At 47.3% G+C, this 12,428-nt stretch overlaps 24 non-coding genes across 24 annotated transcripts; all 24 read right to left on the bottom strand.

Annotated features, from left to right (window-relative positions):
- Positions 1–443: 443 nt before the first annotated feature.
- On the bottom strand, positions 444–515 carry Trnan-auu (transfer RNA asparagine (anticodon AUU)). The gene has a single exon. It is a non-coding gene; the product is annotated as a tRNA-Asn (tRNA).
- A 321-nt stretch (positions 516–836) lies between these two features.
- Positions 837–909, bottom strand: Trnak-cuu (transfer RNA lysine (anticodon CUU)). Its single transcript has one exon. It is a non-coding gene; the product is annotated as a tRNA-Lys (tRNA).
- Positions 910–1,349: 440 nt separating this feature from the next.
- Trnar-ucg (transfer RNA arginine (anticodon UCG)) lies at positions 1,350–1,422 on the bottom strand. Its single transcript has one exon. It is a non-coding gene; the product is annotated as a tRNA-Arg (tRNA).
- Positions 1,423–1,982: 560 nt separating this feature from the next.
- Positions 1,983–2,054, bottom strand: Trnat-agu (transfer RNA threonine (anticodon AGU)). Its single transcript has one exon. It is a non-coding gene; the product is annotated as a tRNA-Thr (tRNA).
- A 321-nt stretch (positions 2,055–2,375) lies between these two features.
- Positions 2,376–2,448, bottom strand: Trnak-cuu (transfer RNA lysine (anticodon CUU)). Its single transcript has one exon. It is a non-coding gene; the product is annotated as a tRNA-Lys (tRNA).
- Positions 2,449–2,888: 440 nt separating this feature from the next.
- Trnar-ucg (transfer RNA arginine (anticodon UCG)) lies at positions 2,889–2,961 on the bottom strand. The gene has a single exon. It is a non-coding gene; the product is annotated as a tRNA-Arg (tRNA).
- A 554-nt stretch (positions 2,962–3,515) lies between these two features.
- On the bottom strand, positions 3,516–3,587 carry Trnat-agu (transfer RNA threonine (anticodon AGU)). The gene has a single exon. It is a non-coding gene; the product is annotated as a tRNA-Thr (tRNA).
- A 652-nt stretch (positions 3,588–4,239) lies between these two features.
- On the bottom strand, positions 4,240–4,311 carry Trnat-agu (transfer RNA threonine (anticodon AGU)). Its single transcript has one exon. It is a non-coding gene; the product is annotated as a tRNA-Thr (tRNA).
- Positions 4,312–4,632: 321 nt separating this feature from the next.
- Trnak-cuu (transfer RNA lysine (anticodon CUU)) lies at positions 4,633–4,705 on the bottom strand. The gene has a single exon. It is a non-coding gene; the product is annotated as a tRNA-Lys (tRNA).
- Positions 4,706–5,145: 440 nt separating this feature from the next.
- Positions 5,146–5,218, bottom strand: Trnar-ucg (transfer RNA arginine (anticodon UCG)). The gene has a single exon. It is a non-coding gene; the product is annotated as a tRNA-Arg (tRNA).
- A 554-nt stretch (positions 5,219–5,772) lies between these two features.
- On the bottom strand, positions 5,773–5,844 carry Trnat-agu (transfer RNA threonine (anticodon AGU)). Its single transcript has one exon. It is a non-coding gene; the product is annotated as a tRNA-Thr (tRNA).
- A 321-nt stretch (positions 5,845–6,165) lies between these two features.
- Trnak-cuu (transfer RNA lysine (anticodon CUU)) lies at positions 6,166–6,238 on the bottom strand. Its single transcript has one exon. It is a non-coding gene; the product is annotated as a tRNA-Lys (tRNA).
- Positions 6,239–6,678: 440 nt separating this feature from the next.
- On the bottom strand, positions 6,679–6,751 carry Trnar-ucg (transfer RNA arginine (anticodon UCG)). Its single transcript has one exon. It is a non-coding gene; the product is annotated as a tRNA-Arg (tRNA).
- Positions 6,752–7,296: 545 nt separating this feature from the next.
- On the bottom strand, positions 7,297–7,368 carry Trnat-agu (transfer RNA threonine (anticodon AGU)). Its single transcript has one exon. It is a non-coding gene; the product is annotated as a tRNA-Thr (tRNA).
- Positions 7,369–7,689: 321 nt separating this feature from the next.
- Trnak-cuu (transfer RNA lysine (anticodon CUU)) lies at positions 7,690–7,762 on the bottom strand. The gene has a single exon. It is a non-coding gene; the product is annotated as a tRNA-Lys (tRNA).
- A 440-nt stretch (positions 7,763–8,202) lies between these two features.
- Trnar-ucg (transfer RNA arginine (anticodon UCG)) lies at positions 8,203–8,275 on the bottom strand. The gene has a single exon. It is a non-coding gene; the product is annotated as a tRNA-Arg (tRNA).
- A 545-nt stretch (positions 8,276–8,820) lies between these two features.
- On the bottom strand, positions 8,821–8,892 carry Trnat-agu (transfer RNA threonine (anticodon AGU)). The gene has a single exon. It is a non-coding gene; the product is annotated as a tRNA-Thr (tRNA).
- Positions 8,893–9,213: 321 nt separating this feature from the next.
- Positions 9,214–9,286, bottom strand: Trnak-cuu (transfer RNA lysine (anticodon CUU)). The gene has a single exon. It is a non-coding gene; the product is annotated as a tRNA-Lys (tRNA).
- A 440-nt stretch (positions 9,287–9,726) lies between these two features.
- Positions 9,727–9,799, bottom strand: Trnar-ucg (transfer RNA arginine (anticodon UCG)). Its single transcript has one exon. It is a non-coding gene; the product is annotated as a tRNA-Arg (tRNA).
- Positions 9,800–10,344: 545 nt separating this feature from the next.
- Positions 10,345–10,416, bottom strand: Trnat-agu (transfer RNA threonine (anticodon AGU)). The gene has a single exon. It is a non-coding gene; the product is annotated as a tRNA-Thr (tRNA).
- A 321-nt stretch (positions 10,417–10,737) lies between these two features.
- Trnak-cuu (transfer RNA lysine (anticodon CUU)) lies at positions 10,738–10,810 on the bottom strand. The gene has a single exon. It is a non-coding gene; the product is annotated as a tRNA-Lys (tRNA).
- A 440-nt stretch (positions 10,811–11,250) lies between these two features.
- Positions 11,251–11,323, bottom strand: Trnar-ucg (transfer RNA arginine (anticodon UCG)). The gene has a single exon. It is a non-coding gene; the product is annotated as a tRNA-Arg (tRNA).
- A 545-nt stretch (positions 11,324–11,868) lies between these two features.
- Trnat-agu (transfer RNA threonine (anticodon AGU)) lies at positions 11,869–11,940 on the bottom strand. The gene has a single exon. It is a non-coding gene; the product is annotated as a tRNA-Thr (tRNA).
- A 321-nt stretch (positions 11,941–12,261) lies between these two features.
- On the bottom strand, positions 12,262–12,334 carry Trnak-cuu (transfer RNA lysine (anticodon CUU)). The gene has a single exon. It is a non-coding gene; the product is annotated as a tRNA-Lys (tRNA).
- Between the last annotated feature and the right edge of the window lie 94 nt (positions 12,335–12,428).

Below are 12,428 nucleotides of genomic sequence, written 5' to 3'. Positions count from 1 at the left end.
CTAAAAGTACGACGCTACTTCTTGCTGTGTCCCATCGCAAGTTACATTCAAGCCCTTATGACGCTGATCAAACAAGAGGTGGCAAATCAGCTTCAATCGTTTAGTGCCATCTCAGTCGCTTGCAGAAGGTACCTCACCCTTTGTGATACAATGGCGAATTGTCGCTATTACCAAAGCGGCGGCGGCGCCGACGACGACGACGACGACAATCGCGAGGGTCTTTATCAGGGGTAGAAAATACATCACAAGAACTAAGTATTTCACGTCGGCATTCTCCGGAGACTGCCTAAAGCAGCAGTTTCTGGTGCCCACTTTAATAGCACCATTCACACTATTCATTTGCGAGAGCATTTCTTAAATACCGCACCCATTCATAATTTTTTTTATCCTTGACCGCTTTTTTCGAAAGGGCCACGGTGGGAGGGGCTGTTACAAAATTCATTTGCCGCCTGTGAGGATCGAACTCACGACCTCTGGTTTAATAGACCAGCGCTCTGCCACTGAGCTAAGGAGGCGCCTCCTAGCGGACTTTTAGGATACTTTGTTCTTACAAACTAGTGAATTGGAGCCCTTCAGCTCGAAACGCACCGCATGAGCGACCATTATTTGCATTTAGTTAGCACAGCTGCTGCTTTCCTACACATCTCACACTATATCGATGTACAACTAAAATTGCAAAACAACACATTTATTTCATTTCACAGTCACTTTCAGCTTCAAATACCGTTCCTCTGATATTCATACGAAGCTAGGCATCGTCGTAACCCGTTACGTTCATTACGCAAGGCTCACGAGAGGGGCGCATGTTGGATCCGCGTAGACACAAAATTTTGCGCCGCCCAGCGTGGGGCTCGAACCCACGACCCTGAGATTAAGAGTCTCATGCTCTACCGACTAAGCTAGCTGGGCTGCACGCAACGCGTTACGAGCCATACAATACTGATGTGACCTGCGACCATCTATTGAAGATTCTTTTGACTACAGCTTATTTCCTGCTGCCACAAATCAGCTACAATCCTATTCAATGAAAAATTGTCTCCGAAAGGCATCAAATCTGCATGAAATGATACGTGGCTATCAGCACCATTATTCAACACACATGCTCGACTGTGCGCAGACGCCTGTGGCGTAGCCCTTGGCTCCTGAATCAGATGCAGTAGTTCCAACAAAAACTCTCCTGAACGGCACTGTGCCGAAAACTTCGCTACAGATCACCCTTGTCTTGCTTGTGCTTCTGGTAGACGCCGGTTTTGCAGCCAGGAAGCGGACAGCAGCAACTTCCAACTAGTTTTAGAGTACTCAAACAACACAGTAAAACAGCATGCATCTTTTGCAGAACAGGAAAAACTCGACCGTGACAGGATTCGAACCTGCAATCTTCGGATCCGAAGTCCGACGCCTTATCCATTAGGCCACACGGTCACTGGCGCAATATACTTCCCCACTCACACCTCGTTTTCGCCATTTGTACACTTGGCAGAATGAATTTCCCATCTTTGACGCAGTTCTCCATCTCAAATTTCAGTACTAAAAGTACGACGCTACTTCTTGCTGTGTCCCATCGCAAGTTACATTCAAGCCCTTATGACGCTGATCAAACAAGAGGTGGCAAATCAGCTTCAATCGTTTAGTGCCATCTCAGTCGCTTGCAGAAGGTACCTCACCCTATGTGATACAATGGCGAATTGTCGCTATTACCAAAGCGGCGGCGGCGCCGACGACGACGACGACGACGACGACGACGACAATCGCGAGGGTCTTTATCAGGGGTAGAAAATACATCACAAGAACTAAGTATTTCACGTCGGCATTCTCCGGAGACTGCCTAAAGCAGCAGTTTCTGGTGCCCACGTTAATAGCACCATTCACACTATTCATTTGCGAGAGCATTTCTTAAATACCGCACCCATTCATAATTTTTTTTATCCTTGACCGCTTTTTTCGAAAGGGCCACGGTGGGAGGGGCTGTTACAAAATTCATTTGCCGCCTGTGAGGATCGAACTCACGACCTCTGGTTTACTAGACCAGCGCTCTGCCACTGAGCTAAGGAGGCGCCTCCTAGCGGACTTTTAGGATACTTTGTTCTTACAAACTAGTGAATCGGAGCCCTTCAGCTCGAAACGCACCGCATGAGCGACCATTATTTGCATTTAGTTAGCACAGCTGCTGCTTTCCTACACATCTCACACTATATCGATGTACAACTAAAATTGCAAAACAACACATTTATTTCATTTCAGAGTCACTTTCAGCTTCAAATACCGTTCCTCTGATATTCATACGAAGCTAGGCATCGTCGTAACCCGTTACGTTCATTACGCAAGGCTCACGAGAGGGGCGCATGTTGGATCCGCGTAGACACAAAATTTTGCGCCGCCCAGAGTGGGGCTCGAACCCACGACCCTGAGATTAAGAGTCTCATGCTCTACCGACTAAGCTAGCTGGGCTGCACGCAACGCGTTACGAGCCATACAATACTGATGTGACCTGCGACCATCTATTGAAGATTCTTTTGACTACAGCTTATTTCCTGCTGCCACAAATCAGCTACAATCCTATTCAATGAAAAATTGTCTCCGAAAGGCATCAAATCTGCATGAAATGATACGTGGCTATCAGCACCATTATTCAACACACATGCTCGACTGTGCGCAGACGCCTGTGGCGTAGCCCTTGGCTCCTGAATCAGATGCAGTAGTTCCAACAAAAACTCTCCTGAACGGCACTGTGCCGAAAACTTCGCTACAGATCACCCTTGTCTTGCTTGTGCTTCTGGTAGACGCCGGTTTTGCAGCCAGGAAGCGGACAGCAGCAACTTCCAACTAGTTTTAGAGTACTCAAACAACACAGTAAAACAGCATGCATCTTTTGCAGAACAGGAAAAACTCGACCGTGACAGGATTCGAACCTGCAATCTTCGGATCCGAAGTCCGACGCCTTATCCATTAGGCCACACGGTCACTGGCGCAATATACTTCCCCACTCACACCTCGTTTTCGCCATTTGTACACTTGGCAGAATGAATTTCCCATCTTTGACGCAGTTCTCCATCTCAAATTTCAGTACTAAAAGTACGACGCTACTTCTTGCTGTGTCCCATCGCAAGTTACATTCAAGCCCTTATGACGCTGATCAAACAAGAGGTGGCAAATCAGCTTCAATCGTTTAGTGCCATCTCAGTCGCTTGCAGAAGGTACCTCACCCTATGTGATACAATGGCGAATTGTCGCTATTACCAAAGCGGCGGCGGCGCCGACGACGACGACGACGACGACGACAATCGCGAGGGTCTTTATCAGGGGTAGAAAATACATCACAAGAACTAAGTATTTCACGTCGGCATTCTCCGGAGACTGCCTAAAGCAGCAGTTTCTGGTGCCCACTTTAATAGCACCATTCACACTATTCATTTGCGAGAGCATTTCTTAAATACCGCACCCATTCATAATTTTTTTTATCCTTGACCGCTTTTTTCGAAAGGGCCACGGTGGGAGGGGCTGTTACAAAATTCATTTGCCGCCTGTGAGGATCGAACTCACGACCTCTGGTTTACTAGACCAGCGCTCTTCCACTGAGCTAAGGAGGCGCCTCCTAGCGGACTTTTAGGATACTTTGTTCTTACAAACTAGTGAATCGGAGCCCTTCAGCTCGAAACGCACCGCATGAGCGACCATTATTTGCATTTAGTTAGCACAGCTGCTGCTTTCCTACACATCTCACACTATATCGATGTACAACTAAAATTGCAAAACAACACATTTATTTCATTTCAGAGTCACTTTCAGCTTCAAATACCGTTCCTTCTTGCTGTGTCCCATCGCAAGTTACATTCAAGCCCTTATGACGCTGATCAAACAAGAGGTGGCAAATCAGCTTCAATCGTTTAGTGCCATCTCAGTCGCTTGCAGAAGGTACCTCACCCTATGTGATACAATGGCGAATTGTCGCTATTACCAAAGCGGCGGCGGCGCCGACGACGACGACGACGACGACGACGACGACAATCGCGAGGGTCTTTATCAGGGGTAGAAAATACATCACAAGAACTAAGTATTTCACGTCGGCATTCTCCGGAGACTGCCTAAAGCAGCAGTTTCTGGTGCCCACGTTAATAGCACCATTCACACTATTCATTTGCGAGAGCATTTCTTAAATACCGCACCCATTCATAATTTTTTTTATCCTTGACCGCTTTTTTCGAAAGGGCCACGGTGGGAGGGGCTGTTACAAAATTCATTTGCCGCCTGTGAGGATCGAACTCACGACCTCTGGTTTACTAGACCAGCGCTCTGCCACTGAGCTAAGGAGGCGCCTCCTAGCGGACTTTTAGGATACTTTGTTCTTACAAACTAGTGAATCGGAGCCCTTCAGCTCGAAACGCACCGCATGAGCGACCATTATTTGCATTTAGTTAGCACAGCTGCTGCTTTCCTACACATCTCACACTATATCGATGTACAACTAAAATTGCAAAACAACACATTTATTTCATTTCAGAGTCACTTTCAGCTTCAAATACCGTTCCTCTGATATTCATACGAAGCTAGGCATCGTCGTAACCCGTTACGTTCATTACGCAAGGCTCACGAGAGGGGCGCATGTTGGATCCGCGTAGACACAAAATTTTGCGCCGCCCAGAGTGGGGCTCGAACCCACGACCCTGAGATTAAGAGTCTCATGCTCTACCGACTAAGCTAGCTGGGCTGCACGCAACGCGTTACGAGCCATACAATACTGATGTGACCTGCGACCATCTATTGAAGATTCTTTTGACTACAGCTTATTTCCTGCTGCCACAAATCAGCTACAATCCTATTCAATGAAAAATTGTCTCCGAAAGGCATCAAATCTGCATGAAATGATACGTGGCTATCAGCACCATTATTCAACACACATGCTCGACTGTGCGCAGACGCCTGTGGCGTAGCCCTTGGCTCCTGAATCAGATGCAGTAGTTCCAACAAAAACTCTCCTGAACGGCACTGTGCCGAAAACTTCGCTACAGATCACCCTTGTCTTGCTTGTGCTTCTGGTAGACGCCGGTTTTGCAGCCAGGAAGCGGACAGCAGCAACTTCCAACTAGTTTTAGAGTACTCAAACAACACAGTAAAACAGCATGCATCTTTTGCAGAACAGGAAAAACTCGACCGTGACAGGATTCGAACCTGCAATCTTCGGATCCGAAGTCCGACGCCTTATCCATTAGGCCACACGGTCACTGGCGCAATATACTTCCCCACTCACACCTCGTTTTCGCCATTTGTACACTTGGCAGAATGAATTTCCCATCTTTGACGCAGTTCTCCATCTCAAATTTCAGTACTAAAAGTACGACGCTACTTCTTGCTGTGTCCCATCGCAAGTTACATTCAAGCCCTTATGACGCTGATCAAACAAGAGGTGGCAAATCAGCTTCAATCGTTTAGTGCCATCTCAGTCGCTTGCAGAAGGTACCTCACCCTATGTGATACAATGGCGAATTGTCGCTATTACCAAAGCGGCGGCGGCGCCGACGACGACGACGACGACGACGACAATCGCGAGGGTCTTTATCAGGGGTAGAAAATACATCACAAGAACTAAGTATTTCACGTCGGCATTCTCCGGAGACTGCCTAAAGCAGCAGTTTCTGGTGCCCACTTTAATAGCACCATTCACACTATTCATTTGCGAGAGCATTTCTTAAATACCGCACCCATTCATAATTTTTTTTATCCTTGACCGCTTTTTTCGAAAGGGCCACGGTGGGAGGGGCTGTTACAAAATTCATTTGCCGCCTGTGAGGATCGAACTCACGACCTCTGGTTTACTAGACCAGCGCTCTTCCACTGAGCTAAGGAGGCGCCTCCTAGCGGACTTTTAGGATACTTTGTTCTTACAAACTAGTGAATCGGAGCCCTTCAGCTCGAAACGCACCGCATGAGCGACCATTATTTGCATTTAGTTAGCACAGCTGCTGCTTTCCTACACATCTCACACTATATCGATGTACAACTAAAATTGCAAAACAACACATTTATTTCATTTCAGAGTCACTTTCAGCTTCAAATACCGTTCCTCTGATATTCATACGAAGCTAGGCATCGTCGTAACCCGTTACGTTCATTACGCAAGGCTCACGAGAGGGGCGCATGTTGGATCCGCGTAGACACAAAATTTTGCGCCGCCCAGCGTGGGGCTCGAACCCACGACCCTGAGATTAAGAGTCTCATGCTCTACCGACTAAGCTAGCTGGGCTGCACGCAACGCGTTACGAGCCATACAATACTGATGTGACCTGCGACCATCTATTGAAGATTCTTTTGACTACAGCTTATTTCCTGCTGCCACAAATCAGCTACAATCCTATTCAATGAAAAATTGTCTCCGAAAGGCATCAAATCTGCATGAAATGATACGTGGCTATCAGCACCATTATTCAACACACATGCTCGACTGTGCGCAGACGCCTGTGGCGTAGCCCTTGGCTCCTGAATCAGATGCAGTAGTTCCAACAAAAACTCTCCTGAACGGCACTGTGCCGAAAACTTCGCTACAGATCACCCTTGTCTTGCTTGTGCTTCTGGTAGACGCCGGTTTTGCAGCCAGGAAGCGGACAGCAGCAACTTCCAACTAGTTTTAGAGTACTCAAACAACACAGTAAAACAGCATGCATCTTTTGCAGAACAGGAAAAACTCGACCGTGACAGGATTCGAACCTGCAATCTTCGGATCCGAAGTCCGACGCCTTATCCATTAGGCCACACGGTCACTGGCGCAATATCCTTCCCCACTCACACCTCGTTTTCGCCATTTGTACACTTGGCAGAATGAATTTCCCATCTTTGACGCAGTTCTCCATCTCAAATTTCAGTACTAAAAGTACGACGCTACTTCTTGCTGTGTCCCATCGCAAGTTACATTCAAGCCCTTATGACGCTGATCAAACAAGAGGTGGCAAATCAGCTTCAATCGTTTAGTGCCATCTCAGTCGCTTGCAGAAGGTACCTCACCCTTTGTGATACAATGGCGAATTGTCGCTATTACCAAAGCGGCGGCGGCGCCGACGACGACGACGACAATCGCGAGGGTCTTTATCAGGGGTAGAAAATACATCACAAGAACTAAGTATTTCACGTCGGCATTCTCCGGAGACTGCCTAAAGCAGCAGTTTCTGGTGCCCACTTTAATAGCACCATTCACACTATTCATTTGCGAGAGCATTTCTTAAATACCGCACCCATTCATAATTTTTTTTATCCTTGACCGCTTTTTTCGAAAGGGCCACGGTGGGAGGGGCTGTTACAAAATTCATTTGCCGCCTGTGAGGATCGAACTCACGACCTCTGGTTTACTAGACCAGCGCTCTGCCACTGAGCTAAGGAGGCGCCTCCTAGCGGACTTTTAGGATACTTTGTTCTTACAAACTAGTGAATCGGAGCCCTTCAGCTCGAAACGCACCGCATGAGCGACCATTATTTGCATTTAGTTAGCACAGCTGCTGCTTTCCTACACATCTCACACTATATCGATGTACAACTAAAATTGCAAAACAACACATTTATTTCATTTCACAGTCACTTTCAGCTTCAAATACCGTTCCTCTGATATTCATACGAAGCTAGGCATCGTCGTAACCCGTTACGTTCATTACGCAAGGCTCACGAGAGGGGCGCATGTTGGATCCGCGTAGACACAAAATTTTGCGCCGCCCAGCGTGGGGCTCGAACCCACGACCCTGAGATTAAGAGTCTCATGCTCTACCGACTAAGCTAGCTGGGCTGCACGCAACGCGTTACGAGCCATACAATACTGATGTGACCTGCGACCATCTATTGAAGATTCTTTTGACTACAGCTTATTTCCTGCTGCCACAAATCAGCTACAATCCTATTCAATGAAAAATTGTCTCCGAAAGGCATCAAATCTGCATGAAATGATACGTGGCTATCAGCACCATTATTCAACACACATGCTCGACTGTGCGCAGACGCCTGTGGCGTAGCCCTTGGCTCCTGAATCAGATGCAGTAGTTCCAACAAAAACTCTCCTGAACGGCACTGTGCCGAAAACTTCGCTACAGATCACCCTTGTCTTGCTTGTGCTTCTGGTAGACGCCGGTTTTGCAGCCAGGAAGCGGACAGCAGCAACTTCCAACTAGTTTTAGAGTACTCAAACAACACAGTAAAACAGCATGCATCTTTTGCAGAACAGGAAAAACTCGACCGTGACAGGATTCGAACCTGCAATCTTCGGATCCGAAGTCCGACGCCTTATCCATTAGGCCACACGGTCACTGGCGCAATATACTTCCCCACTCACACCTCGTTTTCGCCATTTGTACACTTGGCAGAATGAATTTCCCATCTTTGACGCAGTTCTCCATCTCAAATTTCAGTACTAAAAGTACGACGCTACTTCTTGCTGTGTCCCATCGCAAGTTACATTCAAGCCCTTATGACGCTGATCAAACAAGAGGTGGCAAATCAGCTTCAATCGTTTAGTGCCATCTCAGTCGCTTGCAGAAGGTACCTCACCCTTTGTGATACAATGGCGAATTGTCGCTATTACCAAAGCGGCGGCGGCGCCGACGACGACGACGACAATCGCGAGGGTCTTTATCAGGGGTAGAAAATACATCACAAGAACTAAGTATTTCACGTCGGCATTCTCCGGAGACTGCCTAAAGCAGCAGTTTCTGGTGCCCACTTTAATAGCACCATTCACACTATTCATTTGCGAGAGCATTTCTTAAATACCGCACCCATTCATAATTTTTTTTATCCTTGACCGCTTTTTTCGAAAGGGCCACGGTGGGAGGGGCTGTTACAAAATTCATTTGCCGCCTGTGAGGATCGAACTCACGACCTCTGGTTTACTAGACCAGCGCTCTGCCACTGAGCTAAGGAGGCGCCTCCTAGCGGACTTTTAGGATACTTTGTTCTTACAAACTAGTGAATCGGAGCCCTTCAGCTCGAAACGCACCGCATGAGCGACCATTATTTGCATTTAGTTAGCACAGCTGCTGCTTTCCTACACATCTCACACTATATCGATGTACAACTAAAATTGCAAAACAACACATTTATTTCATTTCACAGTCACTTTCAGCTTCAAATACCGTTCCTCTGATATTCATACGAAGCTAGGCATCGTCGTAACCCGTTACGTTCATTACGCAAGGCTCACGAGAGGGGCGCATGTTGGATCCGCGTAGACACAAAATTTTGCGCCGCCCAGCGTGGGGCTCGAACCCACGACCCTGAGATTAAGAGTCTCATGCTCTACCGACTAAGCTAGCTGGGCTGCACGCAACGCGTTACGAGCCATACAATACTGATGTGACCTGCGACCATCTATTGAAGATTCTTTTGACTACAGCTTATTTCCTGCTGCCACAAATCAGCTACAATCCTATTCAATGAAAAATTGTCTCCGAAAGGCATCAAATCTGCATGAAATGATACGTGGCTATCAGCACCATTATTCAACACACATGCTCGACTGTGCGCAGACGCCTGTGGCGTAGCCCTTGGCTCCTGAATCAGATGCAGTAGTTCCAACAAAAACTCTCCTGAACGGCACTGTGCCGAAAACTTCGCTACAGATCACCCTTGTCTTGCTTGTGCTTCTGGTAGACGCCGGTTTTGCAGCCAGGAAGCGGACAGCAGCAACTTCCAACTAGTTTTAGAGTACTCAAACAACACAGTAAAACAGCATGCATCTTTTGCAGAACAGGAAAAACTCGACCGTGACAGGATTCGAACCTGCAATCTTCGGATCCGAAGTCCGACGCCTTATCCATTAGGCCACACGGTCACTGGCGCAATATACTTCCCCACTCACACCTCGTTTTCGCCATTTGTACACTTGGCAGAATGAATTTCCCATCTTTGACGCAGTTCTCCATCTCAAATTTCAGTACTAAAAGTACGACGCTACTTCTTGCTGTGTCCCATCGCTAGTTACATTCAAGCCCTTATGACGCTGATCAAACAAGAGGTGGCAAATCAGCTTCAATTGTTTAGTGTCATCTCAGTCGCTTGCAGAAGGTACCTCACCCTTTGTGATACAATGGCGAATTGTCGCTATTACCAAAGCGGCGGCGGCGCCGACGACGACGACGACAATCGCGAGGGTCTTTATCAGGGGTAGAAAATACATCACAAGAACTAAGTATTTCACGTCGGCATTCTCCGGAGACTGCCTAAAGCAGCAGTTTCTGGTGCCCACTTTAATAGCACCATTCACACTATTCATTTGCGAGAGCATTTCTTAAATACCGCACCCATTCATAATTTTTTTTATCCTTGACCGCTTTTTTCGAAAGGGCCACGGTGGGAGGGGCTGTTACAAAATTCATTTGCCGCCTGTGAGGATCGAACTCACGACCTCTGGTTTACTAGACCAGCGCTCTGCCACTGAGCTAAGGAGGCGCCTCCTAGCGGACTTTTAGGATACTTTGTTCTTACAAACTAGTGAATCGGAGCCCTTCAGCTCGAAACGCACCGCATGAGCGACCATTATTTGCATTTAGTTAGCACAGCTGCTGCTTTCCTACACATCTCACACTATATCGATGTACAACTAAAATTGCAAAACAACACATTTATTTCATTTCAGAGTCACTTTCAGCTTCAAATACCGTTCCTCTGATATTCATACGAAGCTAGGCATCGTCGTAACCCGTTACGTTCATTACGCAAGGCTCACGAGAGGGGCGCATGTTGGATCCGCGTAGACACAAAATTTTGCGCCGCCCAGCGTGGGGCTCGAACCCACGACCCTGAGATTAAGAGTCTCATGCTCTACCGACTAAGCTAGCCGGGCTGCACGTAACGCGTTACGAGCCATACAATACTGATGTGACCTGCGACCATCTATTGAAGATTCTTTTGACTACAGCTTATTTCCTGCTGCCACAAATCAGCTACAATCCTATTCAATGAAAAATTGTCTCCGAAAGGCATCAAATCTGCATGAAATGATACGTGGCTATCAGCACCATTATTCAACACACATGCTCGACTGTGCGCAGACGCCTGTGGCGTAGCCCTTGGCTCCTGAATCAGATGCAGTAGTTCCAACAAAAACTCTCCTGAACGGCACTGTGCCGAAAACTTCGCTACAGATCACCCTTGTCTTGCTTGTGCTTCTGGTAGACGCCGGTTTTGCAGCCAGGAAGCGGACAGCAGCAACTTCCAACTAGTTTTAGAGTACTCAAACAACACAGTAAAACAGCATGCATCTTTTGCAGAACAGGAAAAACTCGACCGTGACAGGATTCGAACCTGCAATCTTCGGATCCGAAGTCCGACGCCTTATCCATTAGGCCACACGGTCACTGGCGCAATATACTTCCCCACTCACACCTCGTTTTCGCCATTTGTACACTTGGCAGAATGAATTTCCCATCTTTGACGCAGTTCTCCATCTCAAATTTCAGTACTAAAAGTACGACGCTACTTCTTGCTGTGTCCCATCGCAAGTTACATTCAAGCCCTTATGACGCTGATCAAACAAGAGGTGGCAAATCAGCTTCAATCGTTTAGTGCCATCTCAGTCGCTTGCAGAAGGTACCTCACCCTATGTGATACAATGGCGAATTGTCGCTATTACCAAAGCGGCGGCGGCGCCGACGACGACGACGACAATCGCGAGGGTCTTTATCAGGGGTAGAAAATACATCACAAGAACTAAGTATTTCACGTCGGCATTCTCCGGAGACTGCCTAAAGCAGCAGTTTCTGGTGCCCACTTTAATAGCACCATTCACACTATTCATTTGCGAGAGCATTTCTTAAATACCGCACCCATTCATAATTTTTTTTATCCTTGACCGCTTTTTTCGAAAGGGCCACGGTGGGAGGGGCTGTTACAAAATTCATTTGCCGCCTGTGAGGATCGAACTCACGACCTCTGGTTTACTAGACCAGCGCTCTGCCACTGAGCTAAGGAGGCGCCTCCTAGCGGACTTTTAGGATACTTTGTTCTTACAAACTAGTGAATCGGAGCCCTTCAGCTCGAAACGCACCGCATGAGCGACCATTATTTGCATTTAGTTTGCACAGCTGCTGCTTTCCTACACATCTCACACTATATCGATGTACAACTAAAATTGCAAAACAACACATTTATTTCATTTCACAGTCACTTTCAGCTTCAAATACCGTTCCTCTGATATTCATACGAAGCTAGGCATCGTCGTAACCCGTTACGTTCATTACGCAAGGCTCACGAGAGGGGCGCATGTTGGATCCGCGTAGACACAAAATTTTGCGCCGCCCAGCGTGGGGCTCGAACCCACGACCCTGAGATTAAGAGTCTCATGCTCTACCGACTAAGCTAGCCGGGCTGCGCGCAACGCGTTACGAGCCATACAATACTGATGTGACCTGCGACCATCTATTGAAGATTCTTTTGACTACAGCTTATTTCCTGCTGCCACA

Source organism: Schistocerca cancellata, chromosome 8, assembly GCF_023864275.1.
Source record: "Schistocerca cancellata isolate TAMUIC-IGC-003103 chromosome 8, iqSchCanc2.1, whole genome shotgun sequence".
NCBI classification, from domain to species: Eukaryota; Metazoa; Arthropoda; class Insecta; order Orthoptera; family Acrididae; genus Schistocerca; species Schistocerca cancellata.
This window is presented reverse-complemented; position numbering and strand designations above follow the sequence as displayed.